The following is a 22211-nucleotide window of genomic DNA, read 5'->3' as shown; positions in this document are numbered from 1 at the left end:
TATATGGGAAAAAGCTCAACATCACTCATCATCAGAGAAATGCAAATCAAAACCAGAATAAGATACCATCTCGTGCCAGTCAGAATGGTGATCATTAAAAAGTCAGGAAACAATAGATGTTGGAGTGGCTGTGGAGAAATAGAAATACTTTTACATTGTGGGGGAATGTAAATTAGTTCAACCATTGTGGAAGGCAGTGTGGCAATCCCTCCAGCATCTAGAACCAGAAATACCATTTGACCCAACAATTTCATTACTGGGTACATATCCAAAGTAATAGAAATCATTCTATTATAAACACCCATGCACATGTATGTTTATTACAGCACTGTTTCCAATACCAAAGACATGGAGCCAACCCACATGCCCATCAATAATATAATGGATAAAGAAAATGTGGTACATATATACCATGGAATACTATGCAGCCATAAAAAGGAATGAGATCATGTCCTTTGCAGGGACATGGATGAAGATGGACATCATCATCCTCAGCAAACTAACACAAGAACAGAAAAACAAACACTGAATGTTCTCACTCGTAAGTCGTGACTGAACATTGAGAACACATGGACACAGAGAGGGGAACAACACACAACAGGGCCTGTTGGGGGCTGGGGGTTTAAGGGAAGAACTTAGAGAATGGGTCAGCAAACCACCATGGCACACCTACACCTATGTAACAAACCTACATGTTCTGCCCATGTATCTTCTTTTTTTTTTTTTTTCCTTAAAATAAATACAGAAAAAAAAAAAAGAAATGTTAAAGTGGGTACTTCAATAAGAAAGAAAAGGATGTAAATGAGCAATAAATCATCTATAGGTACAAAACTAACTATAGGATGTAAAGAAAAGGATGTAAATGAGCAATAAATCATCTATAGGTACAAAACTAACTATTCATTGTAGTCACACAGAAAAACACAGACTATTTTAATACTATAACTGTGATTTGTAAATCCCTCAGCTTTTGTTTGTCTGGGAAAATATTTATTTCCTTTTCATTCTTGAAGGATATTTTCACCAAATATACTATTCTAAGGTAAAAGATATATAATATTTTTTATTTCAGTACTTGAAATATGCCATGCCACTCTCACCTAGCCTGTTGAAAAACTAAACAATGAACTAATCAGAAATAGTAACCACAACAACTTTTCAAGACATAGACAGTACAATAAAATATAAATAGAAACAACCAAAAGTTTAAAAGCTGGGAGACAAAGTTAAGGAGTAGAGTTTTGAGTTTTCTTTTTGTGAGTTTGTTTGTCTGTTCATGCAAACAGTGTTAAGTTGTTATCAGCTTCAGTTTAAACTATTGGATTGTAATATAGTCATGGTAATCTCAAATCAAAAAATCATATAACAAAACATGCACACACAAAAGCAGAAAAATAAATCTTTCCACAAAAGAAAATCATCTTCAATAAAAGATGGGAAGGAAGCACAGAAGGAACAGCAAACAACAATAAAACCAGAAAACAAATGCCAAAATAGCAGGAGTAAGTGCTTACTCATTAATGATAACATGGAATGTAAACGAACTAAAATTGCCAATCAAAAGACACAGAGTGACTGAAAGGATAAAAAAATAAAAATCAATCAATAATCTGTTGCCTATAAGTAAAACACTTCAACTAGAAATATACACATAGTCTGAAAACAAAGTGATGGAAAAATATATTTCATGCCAATGGAAATCAAAAAGCAGCAGAGCTAGATGTAACAAAAAGCATCCTAGTAAAGGAAACTTGGGACACAATGGTTTCGATGCTGAATTCTATCAAACATTTAAAGAAGAACTAATACCACTCCTACTCAAACTATTTTGAAAAGTAGAGGAGGAAAGAATGTTTACAAACTCATTCTACGAGGTCAGTATTACCCTGATATGAAAACCAGACAAAGACACATCGAAAAAAGAAAACTATAGCCAAATATTAGTGATAAATATTGTTGCAAAAATCCTCAGCAAAGTTCTAGCAAACTGAATTCAACAACACATTAAAAAGATCATTCATCAAGACCAAGTAGAATTTATCCCAGGGATGCAAGGATGGTTCAACATAAGCAAATCAATTAATGCAATACATCATATTTACAAAATAAAGGATAAAGACCATATGATCATTTTAATTGATGCTAAAAAAAGCATTTGATAAAGTTCAACATCCATTAATAATAATAACTCAAAAGACTTGGGATCAAAAGAACATACATCAACAAAATAAAAGTTATACATTACAGACTCATAGCCAGTATCATAGTGAATGGGGAAAAACTGAAAGCCTTTCCTCTAATATCTGGAACTCCTGAAGGATATTCACTGTTACTGCTGTTATACAACATAGTAATGGAAGTCTTAGCTAGAGCAATCAGAAAAGAGAAAGAAATAAAGGGTACCCAAATAGGAAGAGAAGAAGCAGCCAAATTTTCCTTGTTTGTAGATATAATCCTATATTTGAAAAAAGCTAAAGGCTCCACCAAAAAACTATTAGAAATGATAAATTCAATAAAGTTGCAGGATACAAAATCAACATAGAAAAATCAGTAGCATTTCTATATGCCAAGACTGTACAATCTAAAAAAAAAAAAAATCAAAAAAGCAATTCCATTTATAATAGCTACAAATAAAATAAAATTCCTAGGAATTAACCAAAATGGTGAAAGATGTCTACAATTCAAACTATAAAACATTGATGCAAGAAATTAAATACATACACAATAAATAGAATGATATTTCATTTTCATGAATTGGAAGAATTAACATTTTTAAAGTGTTTATACTACCCAAAGCAATCTACAGATTTAATGCATTCTGTATCAAAATTCAAATGACATTCTTCATAGAAATGTTTTAAAAAATCTAAAATTTACATGGAACTACAAAAGATCCAGAATACCCAAAGGTATCCTGAGCTAAAGGAAGAAAACTGGAGGAATCACATTACCTGACTTTAAATTATACTACAGAGTTATAGTAAACAAACTGGCATAGTACTGATGTAAAAACAGATTCATAGATCAGTGGAATAGAATAGAGCATGCAGAGATAAATCCATGCATCTACAGTGAACTCATTTTTGACAAAGGTACAAAGAACATGCATTGAGAAAACAACTTTTTAATAGACGATGTTGGAAAAACTGGATATCTATATGCAAAAAAAAAAAAAAAAAAAGAAAGAAAAAGAAACTATATGCCTATCACTCACCATATACAAAAATAAAATCAAAATGGATTAAAGTCTTAAATCTAGGACCTATGAAACTACTATAACAAAACATTGGAAAAACTGTCCAGAACATTGAACTGGTCACAAATTTATTAAGTAATATCTCACAAGCACAGGCAACCAAAGCAAAAATGGACAAATTGGATCACAAGTTAAAAAGCTTTTGCACAGCAAAAGAAAAAATAAAAGTGAAGAGACAACCCACAGAATGGGAGAAAATATTTGCAAACTATTCATCTTATAAAAGGTTAATAACCAGAATATATAAGAATCTCAAACAATGCTATAAAAATCTAATAATCCAATTTTAAAATGAGCAAAAGATCTGGGTAGGCATTTCTCAAAAAAAGACATACAAATGGCAAACAGGTATATAGAAAGATCCTCAACATTATAGATTATCAAAGAAATACAAATCAAAACTACAATGAGATATAATCTCACCCTAGTTAAAATGACTTGTATCCAAAATACAGGCAAAATACAGATGCTGGTGAGTATATAGAGAAAAAGGAATCTTCATACACTGTTGATGGGAATGTAAATTAGCACAAGCACTTTAGAAAAGAGTTTGGAGATTCCTCAGAAAACAAAAATTGAAGCTACATTACAATTCAGCAATTCCATTCTTAGGTATACAGCCAAAGTAAATGAAATCAGTATATGGAATATATTTCTGCACTCCCATGTTTATCGCATCACTATTCACAATAGCCAATATTTGGAAATAACCTAAGTGTCAATGAACAGATGAATGTATAAAGAAAATGTGGCATATATAGATAATGGAGTACTCTTCAGCCATAAAAAACAATGAGATTTTGCATTTGCAATGACATGGATGGAACAGAGGTCATTATATCAAGTTTAACTAACCAGACAGAGAAAGACAAACTTCACATATTTTCACTTATTTGTGGGAGCTAAAAATTAAAACAACTAAAGTCATGGACATAGAGAGTAGAAAGGTTACCAGAGGCTAGGAAGGGTAGTGGGATGTAAGGGGAAATGGGGAAGGTTAACAGGTACAAAAAAATTAGAAAGAATTAATAAGACCTAGTATTTGCCAGCATGGTAAGGTAACTGTAATCAGAAATAATTCAATTGTACATTTTAAAATAACTGAAAGTGTATAATTAGATTGTTTGTGACTCAAAGGATAAATGCTTGAGGTGATGAATACCTCATTTACCCTGCTGTGATTATTACGTATTGCATACATGTATCAAAATATTTCATGTAACTCATAAATATATACACCTATTATGTACCCACAAAAATTAAAATTTAAAAAAAGAAAGTGTGTAATGATAAACATTTTGTAATGAGAGTGAGATATATGTAGTTAGGAGATTATCACTATTGTCTGGGCAATAATTAGTGACTTTGTTAAGTAGGATAATAACACAGAGCCCTGGAAGCTATTCATAATTCATACAAATTGCAGTCATTGCTTACTACAGCCTTGAACTTCTGGGCTCCAGTGATCTCCCACCTGAGCTTCCTGAGTAGCTGGAAATACAGGTGCATGCCAGCATGCCTGGCTGTGTTTGAAAATAATTTTTATTTGTAGCCACAGAGTCTCACTTTATTGCCCAGACTGGTGTCAAACTCCTAACTTTAAGCAATCCCCCCACATCAGACTCCCAAAGTGCTGGGATTACAGGTATAAACCACCACACCCAGCCCACACAAACTCTTTCTGGAAGTAAAAAAAAAAAACAAGGTATTAGAAAAGATAAGAATGTGCTCTATAATCATGCAGATAAATGGCAGGTGTGTTTCAATATGACATTAAAAGGCAATACCCAAGTTACTAATGTAGTATCTTTCCTTTCTTAACTTTGGACCTCACCATGTCAACAGTTCATGGACTCTTCTCTCTTGTTTTCTGATATATATATAGGCATTTTACTTTTTGCTGCAACAGCAATAAATTATTTGAAAGTAGCAATTATCTAGTACTCCTAGATATTGGTAGTATGAGGTTTTCCTGTTATAACATCCTGGAATGATATATTGCTACAACACCCTCTCCAATTACTCTCCAAATCATTGCAATCTGTGGAGGTTTCACAACTCCAGTGAAACTGCTTTGATCAAGGTCAGTGATGAATTCTCCTTTAATCAAGCCTAATGCATGTTTTAAAGTTCTTGTATTTGACTCAGTAGTGGCATTTGACAGGATTGGCAGTACCCTCACTGTTAGACATTTGTTCCTGCCATTTGCAGAGGTTTCCTTTCCAGGTATCACTGTTTCACTGATCACCCTTCTTCATCTTTTCTAGCATCTTTCTTCTCTGAATGACTCAGATACTCAGAACATTTTTTCCTCCGTTATAACTTAAGAATGATCTTATTCACTTAAATACTGTCCATACACTTTCACATGGAGTGCTCCAGTCACGATATTTTCACTGAGCTGTTGATATTTCCACTTGGATAGCTCATAGATTTCTAAACTTAGCCCATCCAAAACTGAATGCTTTATTTTTTTTCCCCCCCTTAAGAGCCAATTTTTCTCCCTATCTCAAGAACTGGAATAATTATTTCTCTAGTTATGAGAGCCAGAAACCTCGGAAATCTCTTAAGTGTTGCCTTTCCTTTATCCCAAATATCCAATTGATGGTTCTTGGCTAAAAAACATATATCAAAGCTATCTGTTATTAGCTACCACCATTCTAATCACCTAGACCACCCAGTTAACCTAGCAGCTCTTCTTACTTACCCATTTGCTCTTTTCCCATTCATTCTATATATAGGGCATACTCTGAAAATTTGGAAAAAAAAAATTATCTCTTCACTTCTTTCCCTCAATGTTTTCCAAAGCATTCATAATAAAACACAAACTTTTTCAATGACCAAGATGATACTTCATTGTATGCACCCCACTTAGCTATCCAGCTATACTATGCCTTATTTCTGTACATGTTCAAGGCTCAAGATCATATGTCATTCCTAGCATACCCAAGCCTCTTTCTCACTTTTTGTATTTTTCATTTTATGTTTCTATGCCTGGAAAAATACGTATCTGCCTACTTATATGATTTTTCTCTTTCTTATTGCTTCAACTCATGCATCACCTTTCTGATCAATTCAGCACTGAAGAGAACTACTTTCACTCTTCACCATAGTACCCTGCTATTTTCATGATTAGCATAACTTACCACTCGTAGTTATGGCATTATATATCTGTTTATTTGACTAATGCCTATTTATTCCGCTGCCATACCACAAAGAGTAACAAAGTCAGACATTTATTAAAGATGGCAAGACAGATTTTATTCTGACTGCTTCAGTAGAGGAGAGAGACTTCCATATAAACTCCCATATAAAGCTCAACTCCACAAAAACAAAGGCCAGAAAGCTTTGCAAACATTAAGATGTGTAAAAGTTAAGGTATTGAAAGACACCAAGGGAGGAGGGAGATTGATCAGTCTGATTAGGCCATCTGTGTTTGCTAATTGTCCCTTACCAATGGTTGGCCTCTAGAGTCTCACAGAGACTAGAAGACAGGAGGGACCTATCCTTCCTGATGATTACATTTCAAAGGGGTGACTTCCAGGTCCTTAAGAAAGACATTTCTGGACTGCAGAAGATTTACATTTCAAAGGGGAAAAGAAAAGCTTTATAATTGCAAGTTTTTTAAAGTAAATGTTCTAAGAAAAGAGAGGTCAGTGGCCCGCAGACAAGTTTTGGCTGGAACAAACAAATTATTTTGGCAACATTGAGCTTTCTCAGACAGGCATTTTAAGAGAAGAGCTGGGGTTATTTTAGGGACACAACCTACATATCTATGCTAGAGATTGGTCTCTTAGTGTTTGTGTGTGTGTGTGGTGGGGGAGTAAGGATGAGGGAGTTGGACAGAATTTTTTGTGCTCAGAATTTGCAGCTCTCAAATGTAAGCTTCATGATAAGGGAAAAATTGTTTCTCATTTCCCTTGGTAATCCCAAGGACTGATGCTTATATTGTTGTGTGAATAAAAGATAAAACTCACTAAGCCCAGAAGGCCCAGGAGCCTTAAAAAGTGCTAGAGCAAATTAGCAAGCGTAGGTGGAATATATAATTGTTTAGTTTGAAGAAAGTTTACTTATATTATAAAATAAAGATTATCAACATGGATGTAGCTAGAGGCCGTTATCCTAAATGAATTAACACAGAAACAGAAGACCAAATATTTCATGTTCTCACTTATAAGTGGGAGCTAAACATTGGGTACATATGGACGTAAAGATGGGAACAATAAACACTGGGGACTATTAGAGTAGAGAGGGAGGGAGGAAGGGGGCAAGGACTGAAAACCTACCTACTGAGTACTAATTTTATTCTAAACCTCAGCATTATGGAATATATCTTTGTAGCAAACCTGCACATGTATCCCTAATTCTAAAATAAAAGTTGAAAAAAATAAAATAAATAAAATGGGCATAATACTCAAAAAAGTTTTCAAAATAAAATTGTTCTGAAACATTTAACCAATTGCCTAATGCATTCCTATTTTATATTTTCTTCTTTAAAATTAAATTAGAACAGTTGAAAATATAATAGCTTCACCCATAAAGCTTATTATCCTTTCTTTCCAGTTAACCTATTCCTAACATGAGATGAACTTTAGTAAGTTGAGTAGCTCAATTCAAGAGTAACATAGTATCTATCTGTAAGTTGGATCTATCAATTGGATCTACATTAAATATCTAAGAACAAAATGTATAGCCTGGCAGTTTTAAATTTTGGCATTGTTTTCAGTTTTAATAAAATATCTTAAGGTACAGTTATTAATTTTATATTGTTTTGTATTTTTTCTACCTATACTTTAACTGATTCGATTAATGTTATTTCTAAAAAAACCAAATATGCTTAGCATCAACTATGATAGTTTATCCTACAATTTGTAGAAATCATCAGAAATATTCAAAAAGTCAAGAAGACAATAATACTTATTTCTCAATATGCTGCAATTAAAATGACTTCACAAATAATAGTTCAATTCAATTTTATTCTACTTGACAAACATTCACTGGGTAACTCTTAAGAGATAGTGGCATCTGCTCCAGTATTTTTCTTTCTTCTGCAAGAAGATCCAGCAGGATCAACATCAATGCACTTGAATCCTTTTCACCTTGGACTCCTTACTCCAAAAGAGATTTATTTTTGTTAAACCAAGAACCCTCAAAGAACACACAAGGGCTTTTTTTCTTATAAAATCCCTGATGAATGACAAATGCTGACAAGCATTTATCAGCACGGTGTTAAATTGTCTGTTGAAATCTACTAGCTTAAATCTGATGCTCTTTTTGTCCATCAGTTGTCCTTTTTACTTCACTTTTCCTAATATGTCCCAGATTCTCCAAAGATAAAAGATTATAGAAGATACCTTGAGAAGTCTTTAGAACTTCTTTTATCCACAGAGACTTACAAATATTTCAAGTTATTTAAATTAGAAAGATGTCCTAACATTTCAGTTCAATATTTAACATATTTATTGAGGGTAAATTTTTCAGGCTGCAATTGAATTTTCTTATTTTATTTTTCTAATGTCTGGGAAAGGGAAGAGGAGATTACTCTCCTTTTATTCACATACAAAGATACGCAATAAGAATCAAAGAGCAATGTAAAATTGAGGATGGCAATAAACTTTTTTTCATTATATGACAAATCTATTAGTATTTGACATGATTCAGTCAAAACAAAACAGCAACAACAACAAAATGAAAGTAGAATGTATCTTCAAAGTATATCTTTGATTTTTCACTCATCTACAAATATTTAGCTTTTATGAATTACTTGATTCCAAGAAACTACCATTTATGTAATTTCTCAAATTCCAAACTAAATGATTCTGGTCTATCAGTCATTACACATTATTTTTATTTTTCTATTTTTTTTTATTGTATTCTTGGAGCAGAAGGACAATGAATGGATTCTCTAAGATCAGAATTTACTGAGAGTGAAGCAATAGTCAGCCCTTGAGACATTACTTTTCACCCTATAAAAACGAATGTATTCGAATTAGACATACGACCACATGTTCACATACATACCAGGTGTGGGGGCTGGGAGTAGAGGGAATAGTTAGAAAAATAAGTAAACAAAAGAGAGGAAAAAGCAGGTAAAGAAATAGCACCTTTCCTCTAGAAGTATCTGATTAAAATTTTTGGAGAAATATGATTGATGAAAAAATTAAAAATTAATGGTTATGCACAGCTTATCAAATCAAAGTTAAATTTTCCCTTGCTCAAGTAGATACATCTATTTATATAAAGCCAGTACCAAAATCACTAAATGTTGGTTAAAAGAGTTAATTCTGGAGGTATTTCATGTAGACAATATATTGAATACTAAAGTGTTTGAGTGTTTACACTGGTGTGAAAGCCAAGGCCAAAACCTTTAGACTCATGTTTTTCCCAGGATGACAACTGATGGCCAATCTCAGAATTATGTAAGCTTCTCTCTGTTTTGAAAAGGGTCTTTTTTCTCTACCACAGGAAAAAAAGTAAATGTTAATTATAAACATCAGAACATTACAGAAAGTTAAACTCACCCATAATCCACATTACAGATAATTTATAAATTTTGTGTTGTTTTCTTCAGATGTATAGCAAAGAATTTAACCTTGCCCAAAGAAAGTTCTAACCTTTGCCCTAGGCTTCTGGGAAGTAGTATTTAAGCCCTTGTAATTTCATGCTCTATGGGAATGTCTTTGCCTGAGAACCTTGGGACAATCAGTGAGGTAACAGTCTGATTTATGGTGGGATATTTGGATCTTGTGGCACCAGTTAGCTCTCCCGAGGTGCTGGAAATTGAGAGTAGCCAGGTGGTCAGTAAGTTGGGCCAATGAGATGGAGGCCTAATAAGTACCCTGGATACACGGACTCACGTGAGCTTCCCTGGTTGTTATCTTTCCGTGGGTATTGTCATACATTGCTGCTTGAAAGCAACACAGTCATGACTTTTCAGAGAAAGAACAATGAAAGTATGGCATTGGTATTTTTCTTGGGTTCTGCCCTATATGCTTTTTGCCTTGGCCAATTTTAATGTAACAGCTTTCAGTGAGTTCTGTGAATTTGGCAGGTGAATTATTGAGCCTAAGAGGTTTTGTGAACCTCTTGAAGTTGTGGTTGATGACAGAAGTGAGAGTCGCGTTGTGTATTTCTAATTATACAGTTGGCAAACTCTTGCAGATGTCTATTTAAAAAATAGAGGAAAAAAACAAAAAACTATTAAAAATTTTATTAAATCTAAAAAAAGATTATGTATAACATAGTAAAAATTGATTTACTATTAAATAATATTGAATCCTCTACTTTTCCCAACCTCATTTCACTTCTACTTTGATTTTATGTTTAGAATTCCAGTTCGCTACATTGTTGTCATAATTAAACAATGTAAGGTCTCTTGCATAAATCAAAGTTTCAAAAAAAGATATCATACTGTATTTATTCTCTTTAGAACTGTGCTTTGTACTCAAAATTCTGCTTCTGAGAATTATCCAGTTTCCTGTTTTCCCTAAAACCAATATGGCATCTTCTCCTTCCCTTGTTATTAACTAGGCAATAACCAAGAAACAATTCCTAAATGTCTCGTATTTTTAATTCTTTGGATTTAGCAATATAAACATCATTCTTACTTCATCAAAAGTTGCTGCTTTTTATAAGCATGATTATAACATTTATGTAAACTGAGGTATAATGAGGATATCAGAAAAAATTTAAAGCATCTTAATAGTAAAAGTATAAAAGGCATCCTTACTCCTCATAAAGCTATGAAAATCTTTATTGCACACAAAACAAGTTTTCGTATCAATTATGATAGATAAAATTTAGTAGATTTTTCCCAGTTAAATAAATGAGTTTTATTGCAGGAAACTAGTTTGCACTGGACTAAATCATGCATTTAAAGCAATATCATCTTGGGCTACAAATGTACAATAATGTAAATTTCTTAATTTCAGAATTATACCAAGAAACTTGGTTAAATAATAAAAATAAAATTCATACCACTAAGAAGCTCTGCCCATATATTTAAAAATTCATCAGATCATTGATTGCTAGAGTTGTACCTTTTATAATAATCAGCTTTAATTCCTACTGGAGCTTGAAGAGAAAAAAAGAAGCAATAAAGTTTGACTATTTTGTTAATTTATATGGAGTTATTTATTCTAGTAAAGATTTTGTTCTCTAGTGCCCAAACCATTGTCTCATTAATTATCCTGAAGAAACTAACCCTCGAGATTTTAAGTAGCAGATTAGTGATTTAATCTCTACTTTGAGACTTTTGCTTCATCATTTTGCCCTGTCTATCTCTCATCTTTACTGAGGTGTATCCAGAGCTTTCATTCATACTACTAGTAGCCAACTTCGGTATATTCTTAAATGCAAGGTGATTTCATGTTCAGTATAATTAAGTTTCAATATTTCTGGGGAGTACGATACAGAATCTCTGTTTCACTTTAAGCTTTGGCTGTTTTATGGAAATAACATTTTTTAATTGGGAAATGTTTTCTAATAGCAAATTTAGTCTTGAAGATAAAACACATTATGAGACAAATAGTATAGCTTGTTATTAGTGAAGCCACTGCAAAAAAGGGACTCAAATAACAATGTTATTACTAACAGAGTAGAATATGAGTCAGTTTATTGGCTCAAGCCTCAAGCTAACCATTCTATTGATATACCAGTTGTAATTATCACATTAAAAAAACACAACTTGGGCTGAATATTCTTAAGAATGTGTCTGCTTAATGCTTTCTGCCAATCTGTTGAGTAAGATTAAATTTGAGTCTATTTTGAATTAGAAGAAAAGGGAGAAGAGATTTTTTAAATTGCTTAGTCTCAAGAATAGTTTATTTCCAGTATAAAAAAATAGTATTCCATATGTGATACAGCTTTAGATTTTGTGAAAATAAAAGAATAATACTGAGAATACAAAAACAAATCTGGGTTAAAAATAAAGCATAATTATTGGCTCAATTTATCTGATTGTAAGTCAAAATTTAATATGCTAATTTTGATTATGTATGTTCAATAGGATATTTAGTTGGTATTCATGAAGAACTTTGTCAAACTGCTGCTTATTCTTGAATTTGATGGTAATAGAATTGTTTTAATACTAACTTAAAAATCTGAAATCATAAAGAATTCGAAGTTATATTCTGGAATATTAAGACCGTCTTTTGCTTTCTCCCTTTTATCTCACTTCTCTTGGCAAAAAAGCAAACATACAAACATGAGCTAGGTTTGGTGACTCGTGGAATGAACTGATCTCTGCTCCATCTACTTTGTATAAGGCAAAATGTCACTTTTGACTTTTGGAAAAAGGAAATTTAGCTTTTTCTAACAATCTAAGGAAGATCTTATCTTTTTTACTTTAACATTTACTAATGTGGCGGTTGTGTAATATGTCAGTTTGACTGAGTTGAATTACATTTCACTGAATTCCCTTCCATGTATATTTCTAAGTACAGTGAACTACAGAAGATTTTTGTGTGAGATTTTAAAGGGAGAAGCAAGACAGCAACCATTTTTTGGCTCATAACTTGTGGCTTATCTGCTTGGTCACCTCATTTTGTATGGGGCATTGGTCAAGGTTGTAACTGCTCCATATTCTATATTCTACTGAATTTCCCTTCAGTCTTCCTGACTCCTGCACAAGGTTTGCCTTTTGCTGCCTAATGAACAATGCCAGAATTTCTGTTTTGTTTTCAAACTCACATGTTTCAGTATCGGGAATAGTAAGTACTGACACAATTTTCAATCTATCCTCGTAGGTTCTAACTCATACTTGCAGGTTCCAGATTGTCCTTGTGCTATTTTAAATTCATCTACTCTTAACAACTGCCTGCCCACTGGGTGCCAAGCTCCAGCATGAGACTCAGGACAGCAGCATTATGGAGACTGCTTATCTTGTTCCCACAAGTGCTGGAAGGCAAACCCCTATGAGGAATTTCTGTGTGTGCCTGTTAACATACACACTTGGGTTTGGTTTACACAATTTAATTCTGATAAAAGTACCTTGCATTTTGTCACACCTTTTCTCTGAAGTTTTTAATTTTTTTTTGGCACAAGAGTCAAACTATATACTAAAAGTAATTGATACACATACATGTATGTGTATAAATATAGATGTAATTGATACACATAGATGTAATTGATAAAAACCACCACCCCCACCAAAATAATCATCAAAGCAAAAACTAATATTAATTATACTCTCACAATGTGCCAATCATTCTACTGGGACCATCTTTTACAATACTTATAACTACCAAATTGGGGGAGGTAGTGTTATTTCCACTTTGCTGATATGATCACAGCTTTATTGAACTTCAAAACCCTGAATAGTATTTTACAGTTTGAAATTTTGTCTACTACAATACAATATCTCTATACTAACCTCAGTGGGTAGCATCACAGGAGCATTAAAGCGAGTAATTATTTTTTACCTTTAAATAATACTAGTGTAAATTTAGGAATTGTTTTTTATAATGCAATGACTAAAAATTATTTGAACATATATTATACATATTATCATACATAATATGGATAGATTTATATCAAAATATAACAAATCATAATTATATATATCACATAAAATATCAACATATATCACTGAAAAAAGCATAATTAATTCTATGATCTACATTGTCACTGCAACTGATTGTGAAGTAGGAGACCCAGTAAATTTTTCATGATAAGTAGTCAAAAATATTAAAGACACAACCACAGATTTATTTATTTTTTTAAAGAAATGTATAAAGGAAGACAATGTTTAATATTTCAAGGGTTAGAAAATATAGTAGGTGAAGAAATATGGCTAAACCACCCTGTCTGAAACGTAGAAGTTTTCCAACTGTAAGATACTTCAGAGCCAACTGTAAGATACTTCAGAGTAAGTTTTAATTTTATGCTATAATCCCATTTCTCCTCTTCAATATGTTAATGCTTGATTCTCATAAAAATAATTTATATAAGCTTTCAATGCTCTTCAGTTTTCAGTTTCAATTTTCTTCTGCAAAACGAAGGTACTAAGGACATATTACATAAGATTATTTCAATAATAAATAAAATATAATATGTAAAAGTGTTTGCTAATTTAATCTTATTTCTTTTAATTGCAAAATAGATTGGGTATGAAGTTATTTGGAATGTGTAAGATGTGGTGCAAATATAAATAGGTATTTCTGCTGTTTTTCTGAGTGCTAGTTTTCCGGTATTACCAACCGTTTGATAAAAAGTAGTGAGAGGTCATTCAAGTGTCAGATTAATGGGAATAAAATAAGAAATTATTCTGTGATAATGCTAACCTGATAAGACTAATAAAAGGCATTATTGTACTTCCATTGATTGTAGTCTAGAAAGAAATTACCTTTAAAAAAAAAGCAGGACAGATTAAATTTAAGCAATAATGCCTAGGTCTAAAGGTGTTTTTTTCCTAGACAATGTATTATAACATATTTACTTATAGAAATAATACTAAATAAAGGTAGATTTCTACAGAAGCCTTTGAATGATATGATTCAAATTGAGAGCTTAATTATTTTGGAAAATTCCATGATCATATGAGTATGTATATATGTGTGAATGTGTTTATGTGTGTATACTCCATTTTTTTTTCTATGGCTGTCAGCTAGGAATTAACTCCCAGAGGCTGATGTCTGATCCTTGCATGAAGCCTTGTAGGTAAATGGCGTGTTTTATGGCAAGAGTGATGCTAACTTGAAGTAAAACTGCTATACTAACCCACGTTTGACTCCTGTATGCCAAGGTGTTTCTATAGCATAGATAACTCCTCATAAAGAAACAGTGCTAGTAGCATAAATAACCCCTCATAAAGATTCCTATCTAACCTCTCCAGTGGTCAGGATTTTGCAAGAAAGTCTGAGGCCAGCTTCACGTGTTTTATCAGCTCCACATGTTTTACCCCAAAAACTTGCTAAAGGACATTTTCTGGAGGGTGGGTGCTGGGATCCACCCTCTTACGGCCACCTGAGGCATGGCTTCTGCCGGTAACTTCCTATCATTTTTTTCTGCTGAGGAACTGGATTTGTCAGTCTCTTTCTTTGGCATCTCAGCCCCCTTGGCCTTCGGGAGTAGGTCTGCCTATACTTGCTCACCGCGAAACAGTCCCCCTCCAAATTCAAGACAAAGAGGGCCTCTGAAATTCTTCTGGTGCTTCAAATTTCTCTAACATCTCTTTCTGCCTCTAACTAAAGAAAAATTTTGGCTTTTTATGTGCTCCTGTGAAGAGGTTGTGACAACCCAGATAATCTCTTTTTTTGACATAGAGCGTAACATAATGATAGAAGAAATATTTCTCAGTATTCATGGATTTTTCACCTGCACTCAAAGGGGACAGCAAGGCTTATGAGCAATGCTCAAGGCTTATAAGCATTGTTAGAATTCTGCATTTTTCAGAAAGAATTTTAGTTTTAGGCAGGTATTTCCATGAAAAGAAGTCATTACGTAAGCTTTCTGAAGCCCTGGCTTGAAAGGAAATTACCAGTTTGCCAGTCTTAAGATTTATTCAAAAGATCATCAGACTTAATTTTCATTGACAAACGTGTTCTTTTAAACAAGATATGATTATATTTCAAAAAATCTACCTAGTTCTTTATTTCTGCCAATCTTACCACCCTCTTCTAAGAAAAACATGACCTGTTATTTTCATAAATTATCAGTATAAAGCTGTTTTTCAGTACTTGAAAATGGTTTGGGGCAACCTATAACTATTGTAATAAATGGTGGAACTTGATAGGTTGTAAGTATAAATAATAATAATTTAAAAATCCTAACAAAGCATAACTTGAAAGAGTCTCTCCCATTATTCAAGTATTCTAGCTTTTCTGCTTCCTTTTTTTCCTCTCTTTCTCCTTGTCTTTCCCTCCATGACATAAGTAGGGGAAAAAGCTCCCTGCTTATCAGAAAATACTGCTTCTCCAGGACTGTTCAAACTTAATGCTGGACTTTGCTGTTTACCTGTAACATTTAATGTACGTTAAATATGCAGTAATTGTAAGAGTGTACTAGTGATATCAGGTTATTCTGATATGGAATGAAGAAAACACCAAACATCCTTCTCCTTAACAATGTTAACATATACAAGCATTATATTAATGGGTTACCAGAGTATTGCATACCCACTCTGCTCAAATCTTTTTCAACTTTCTCCTTCACTTAGCATGCAATTCTTTATCCTCTGCTTTTTCTTTTCCCTTTTTTTTTGTACTCGATTCTTTCATTCAAATATCATAATTGTTATGTATACAATTCACAACATACTTTTTGAAGAACTGGAATTAACAACAGCGGACAATAAATGCATAACACCTATTTTTATAAAACTTATCTGTATGGTCCAGGAAAATTGTTTCCCTCATACACAAATGTTCTAATATGCCAGGATATATCCAAAGACTAACATTGATACTCTTTTCCAAAGAGAATAATGATATATGAGCAACATATAGTTTAAAAAAACCCATGGATTACAATTGTGGTGGCAATTATATGGAGAGACTAGTGGAAGTGGCTAAATGATTTTTCCATAATCATCCTTAATTGTTTATGTTCTATGCTGAAATGAGGGCATACTACTGGGAGATGGTAGAGATTCTAAGTGTTATGTGGAATGTAGGACACTAAAATTGTATTTTGAAGTTTGAGGTCTGGATCAACACTTTCTGGATATATTTCTTTGGTGAAATAAGGCAATCATACTAAGTCTTATTTTCTTTAATTATTGTAACACTATGCCCTTCTCTTCTTGTATTATTTTACACACTTCAAATAAACTGTGATTATTTCTTTATTGCATTATTTACCAACTATACCATCAACTCCATGAAGTCAGACACTAAATCTATTTTGTTTGTCAATGAATGTCCAGGACCTACCACGTAACCAGGCAAAGATGTGTTCAATAAATATATGTTGGCTGACAAACTGTTTAAATTGTAAAAATACTTACTTCAGAACAACATAAGAAATATCAAACAATATAATGCTGTGACAGCATTTGGTAAAATCTGTATATGATTTAATTTTATGACTGATACAGATAAGGTATTATAAGTAATAAATTGTTGATGATAACCTGAAATCTTATAAAAAGTAAAATGTGTGAAGACAAGGATTCTCAACAACTTAACGTTTTTGTTTACTGAGTTGTTTTTCAGATCATATTTTAATGTCTAGGGAGATGCAAAATCTAGTTGATAATGTATCCGCGAAGAGCTTATAACTGAAGGAATTGAAGAATACCTTTATGTTTTCTCTGTGCATTCCCCACTGAGTTAGTAAATTCCAAACTGAAAGAGTTTGTCTTGGTGTTTTACTCTGAAGTGTCTATTTCCCAAAGACCTTTGTAAAATATGTTTAGAAGGCTGACAAGAGCTCAGATTTTAGCATCTTGACAATTTTACTTTATCTATACTATTTCAAAATTGTTCAGCAGATGTTGATGAGAGGTCAGAATTGTTAACCTCAACTAGCTACTTCAAGCAAAGACAATTTATCCTTTTAGGTTGCTTTTCTTAGAATTTTCTGCAATCTTAGATTCAATTTCTATTATATCATTTATAGGACCTCCTGATGGTAATTACTATCCAGCTGCAAATTAAAGAACAGTTTTGATCAAAGTAATTACAATTTGGAACACAGCCCTATGATAAAACAGTTCAAAGGATAGTTTCTTATTAAGTATGTGGCAGAGGTTTACAAAGATGATTAAGAAATTGTCAGAACCTGTTTTCTAGCCATGAATAAAACCTTTGCAATTATAATTATTGATATCATGTACCCTAATAAAATTAACTAATATACTTTTTTAAATTGTCTCCTAAAAAACTGAAATATTACAGAAATAAAATACAATTTGTTAAGAGAATATAACAATTTTGCATATCTAAGTATTTACAAAAGGTAGTTAAATTATATATGTATGACATTGTTTATCTAAGTTGTACAACTATAAAAAATCATGTGATATCTGAGAGTCTATTCTAATTTTGTGTTCTTACTATACTTTAATCCCATTTCCGTGTGGCTAAAGCAATTGTAAAGGTGAGCTAGTTCATTACTAAAAGTATTTACACTGGGCGCACTGGTTCACACCTGTAATTCCAGCACTTTGGGTGGCTGAGGCAGGTGGATCACTTGAGATCAGGAGTTTGAGATCTCCAGCCTGTCCAACATGGTGAGACACCCCTGATCCCCATCTCTACTAAATATACAAAAATTAGCCAGTTGAGGTGGTGGATGCCTGTAATCCCCGCTGCTCTTGAAGCTGAGGAAGGAGAATCACTTGAACCCGGGAGATGGAGGTTGAAGTCAACCAAGATCGTCACACTGCTCTCCAGCCTGAGTAACAGTGAGGCCCCGTCTCAAACAAAACAAAACAAAATAAAATAAAGTACTTAAATTGATCATAAATCAATGGCATTCCTGCTATCTAACATCTCTGTTTCTCAGCCCTTTGCTACCCTCTCTCACTGATCAAAATCATTGTATGCAATCAGCTTTATGTTCTGCTGAACAAGGAGATGCTTATTTGTGTTTCAGGTAAAGTTCTATTGGATTGATATTTAAATGCAGTGCAGTGAATGGAAAACTTGTTAGTTGTGGTCATGCTTGTGACTGATTCGCCATTGTGGCATAAATCCATAATTCTAATTTTGTTCTGCTCAAATGAGTCAGTTAACAAATAAATTTCAAAAGAATACAGACTAGATGGGCAGAATAAAATTATAAAGTACTAGTTCTAATTAAGTTGATTATTCCTTAGCATATGTCATTTAGATGTTAGTATTTGTTAACATTTCATTATTTTTGAAGCATTCAACTTAATTCCCATAACTTTGTGAGGCAATTCAATTACTTTTTGAATCAAAATCATTAATGTTCTCCCACCACTGTATATTTAAGAAGAAGAAAAGTAGTATTAGTACAGAGTATTTGTGTAAAGCCAAGCCCATAGCCCCATAGCATTTACTTAGGGTATTTCCAAATAATAATAATATTGCCACCACTAATGGTAGTTTATTACTTTTTATCATAAACATTATGAATTAGAACTTTGCACATTTTCTTCTTACATAATGACCATATGTAATGGAAGGAAATTAAGTAATGAATATATATATATATATATATATAAAAAACGGCTGATCAACGGGGAAAAGGATTCTAATAAAGAAATCTATTAAACTGCAGGAAATTATCTCTCTAGGGAAGTTATACTGGTCTTACTGCTTAAGTCATGTAAAACTGGACTAGAAACAAAGAAGCACTAGAAACTGTACCAGAGGGAACAATCCTATTTTACCGAGAAAAGAAAGGAAGCAACATAATGATTGCTTTTCTGCCCTTCTGCTAGAAATACTTTCAATCTGCACCTCAGAGATACATACAATCTGCACCTTTCTATACATTTGTGAGTTTTGGTACAAGAGATGTATGGGTCTTTATCTCTTCTTTAGAAATTCTGACAGTTTAGACTTACAAAAATGTATGTAGCAATGCAATGATAATTATAAAATATATTAATACATGATTTATTCTTTCCTATAATACATGTTCTTTAAATGAACCAAAAACATTAAAATGTGTTATTAAGAATATAGATAACATGTTATATTATTTAGTTCTTGTAACTTAGACTAATAATGAAAATAAAAATAATTTAATATCTCATTTACTACAAAGAGGAGTCTAACAGCCTGATAGGGGAGTCATATATGAATTCCTATAGCTAGAATTTGGAGATAGGTTAGGAAAAACAAAACAAAGCTATGGTATTGAAGCATTAAAATCAGGGCACACTTAATTTAGAATTAAGGCATAGTAAACATAGAATTTTTGTTTCTGGTCCTTCAGAGCTTAATATCCTGGAAATTTTAGAAGGAAAATTAATAATCTGTTTGGTGAATAGACCTGTACAGAACAAGTAAGAAACAAACAAACAAAAAAGCTGTGAGTTGTGGACAGAACTTTAAAGTACAGAAAGAGCCAATAATCTTATTCTTAATCTAATATGCTTGGATATTGTTCATCTCCAATTCCTGTTTTTGAGCATTTATTCTGGCCAGACACTGCACTTTGTCCTTGAGGTCATGGGGCACTATGGTACTGTAACTGTCCAATGAGTTCACCTTGCCCCCTGCCTAGACAGAGTAGATTTATCAAGACAGGGGAATTGCAATAGAAAAAGAGTAATTCAGGCAGAGCCGGCTGTGCAGGAGACTGGAGTTTTTTTATTATTCAAATCAGTCTCCCTGAGCATTTGGGGATCAGAGTTTTCAAAGATAATTTGGTCACTCCCATTTGAGAAGTGGGGAGTGCTGATTGGTCAGGCTGGAGATGGAATTGTAGGGGGTTGAAATTTGTTTTTCTTAATATATTCTGTTTCTGGGTGCAATGTCAGAACTGGTTGGGCCAGATTACCCGTCTGGGCAGTGTTAGCTGATCCATAGAGTAAAGGATCCGCAACATATCTCAAGCACTCATCTTAGGTTTCACAATCGTCATGTTACTCCCACGAGCCAATTGGGGAGGTTCAGACTCTTCGGGCCAGAGGCTGCATGACCCCTAAATTTCTTTCTTTTCTTCTTTTCTTCTTCTTTTCTTCTTCTCTTCTCTTCTCTTCTCTTCTCTTCTCTTCTCTTCTCTTCTCTTCTCTTCTCTTCTCTTCTCTTTTCTTTCATGGAGTCTCACTCTGCTGCCCAGGTTGGAGTGCAGTGGCGCAATCTTGGCTTACTGCAGTCTCCACCTCCCAGGTTCCAGAGATTCTCCTGCCTCAGCCTCCCGGGCAGCTGGGACTACAGGCACATGCCACTATACCCAGCTAATTTTTGTATTTTTAGTAGAGACAGGGTTTCACAATGTTAGCCAGGATGGTCTCAAACTCCTGACCTCAAGTGATCTAACCACCATGGCCTCCCAAAGTGTTGGGATTACAGGCATGAGTCACAGCTCCTAGCCCTAAATTGTAATTTCTAATCTTGTAACTAGTTTGTTAGTCCTGCAAGGGCAGACTGGACCCCACAAAAGAAGGGGGCCTTTTCGGGAAATGGTTGTTATCAGTTTTGTTTCAGAGGCAAACCATGAACTGAATTCCTTCCCAAAGTTAGTTCAGCCTGTGCCCAGGAATGAACAAGGACATCTTAAAATTTAGAAGCAAGATGAAGTTGTTTAGCTCTGATTTCTTTCACTGTCATAATTTCCTCAGTTATAATTTTGCAAAGGCCAGTTTCAGTACCTCAAAATCAACACTGTCCCTTTTCATGGTCTTGAAGTCTAGTGAGAAAGAACATAAACTAAAAAATTTACTGACTGTACCATTATAGCCTCCTATACGTGGCCTGATAAAGAGTAATAGAAACCCATAACAGCATTAAACAAAGTTGCTTGGGGCAAACTTCTGAAGGGTCATTGTCATCTCCTTCTCTCCAGTGTAAATATTTTCTTTTCGTTTGAAATCTTTTATTTATTAGGTTGATCCATATAAAATAATCAATATTGAAATATTTTTACCTACACTATAACAATATTATATGGTAAATCTAATAATTGCTTGTTATATTTGTATATTTCAGAATATCAAACTTCTGAAGGATCATGATGAACGGTAAGGGTCTGGGCGCGGTGGCTTATGCCTGTTATCCCAGCACTTTGGGAGGCTGAGGTGGGCGGATCACAAGGTCAGGACTTTAAGACCAGCCTGGGCAACATGGTGAAACCCTGTCTTTACTAAAAATACAAAAAACTAGCCAGGTGTGGTGGTGCCCACCTGTAGTCCCAGCTGCTAGGGAGGCTGAGGCAGGAGAATTGCTTGAACCCAGAATGTAGAGGTTGCAGTGAGCTGAGATTGTGCCATTGCACTCCAGCCTGGGTGACAGAGCAAGATTCCATCTCAAAAAATAAAAAGTAAATAAAAAGATGACCAACTAGGAGCACATCATGTTCCAACAGCTTGAATGTG

The sequence above is a fragment of the Mandrillus leucophaeus genome, unplaced genomic scaffold (assembly GCF_000951045.1).
Source record: "Mandrillus leucophaeus isolate KB7577 unplaced genomic scaffold, Mleu.le_1.0 Scaffold47, whole genome shotgun sequence".
Lineage (NCBI taxonomy): Eukaryota > Metazoa > Chordata > Mammalia > Primates > Cercopithecidae > Mandrillus > Mandrillus leucophaeus.
The sequence above is the reverse complement of the archived record's forward strand: the minus strand, read 5'-3'. Positions refer to the sequence as shown.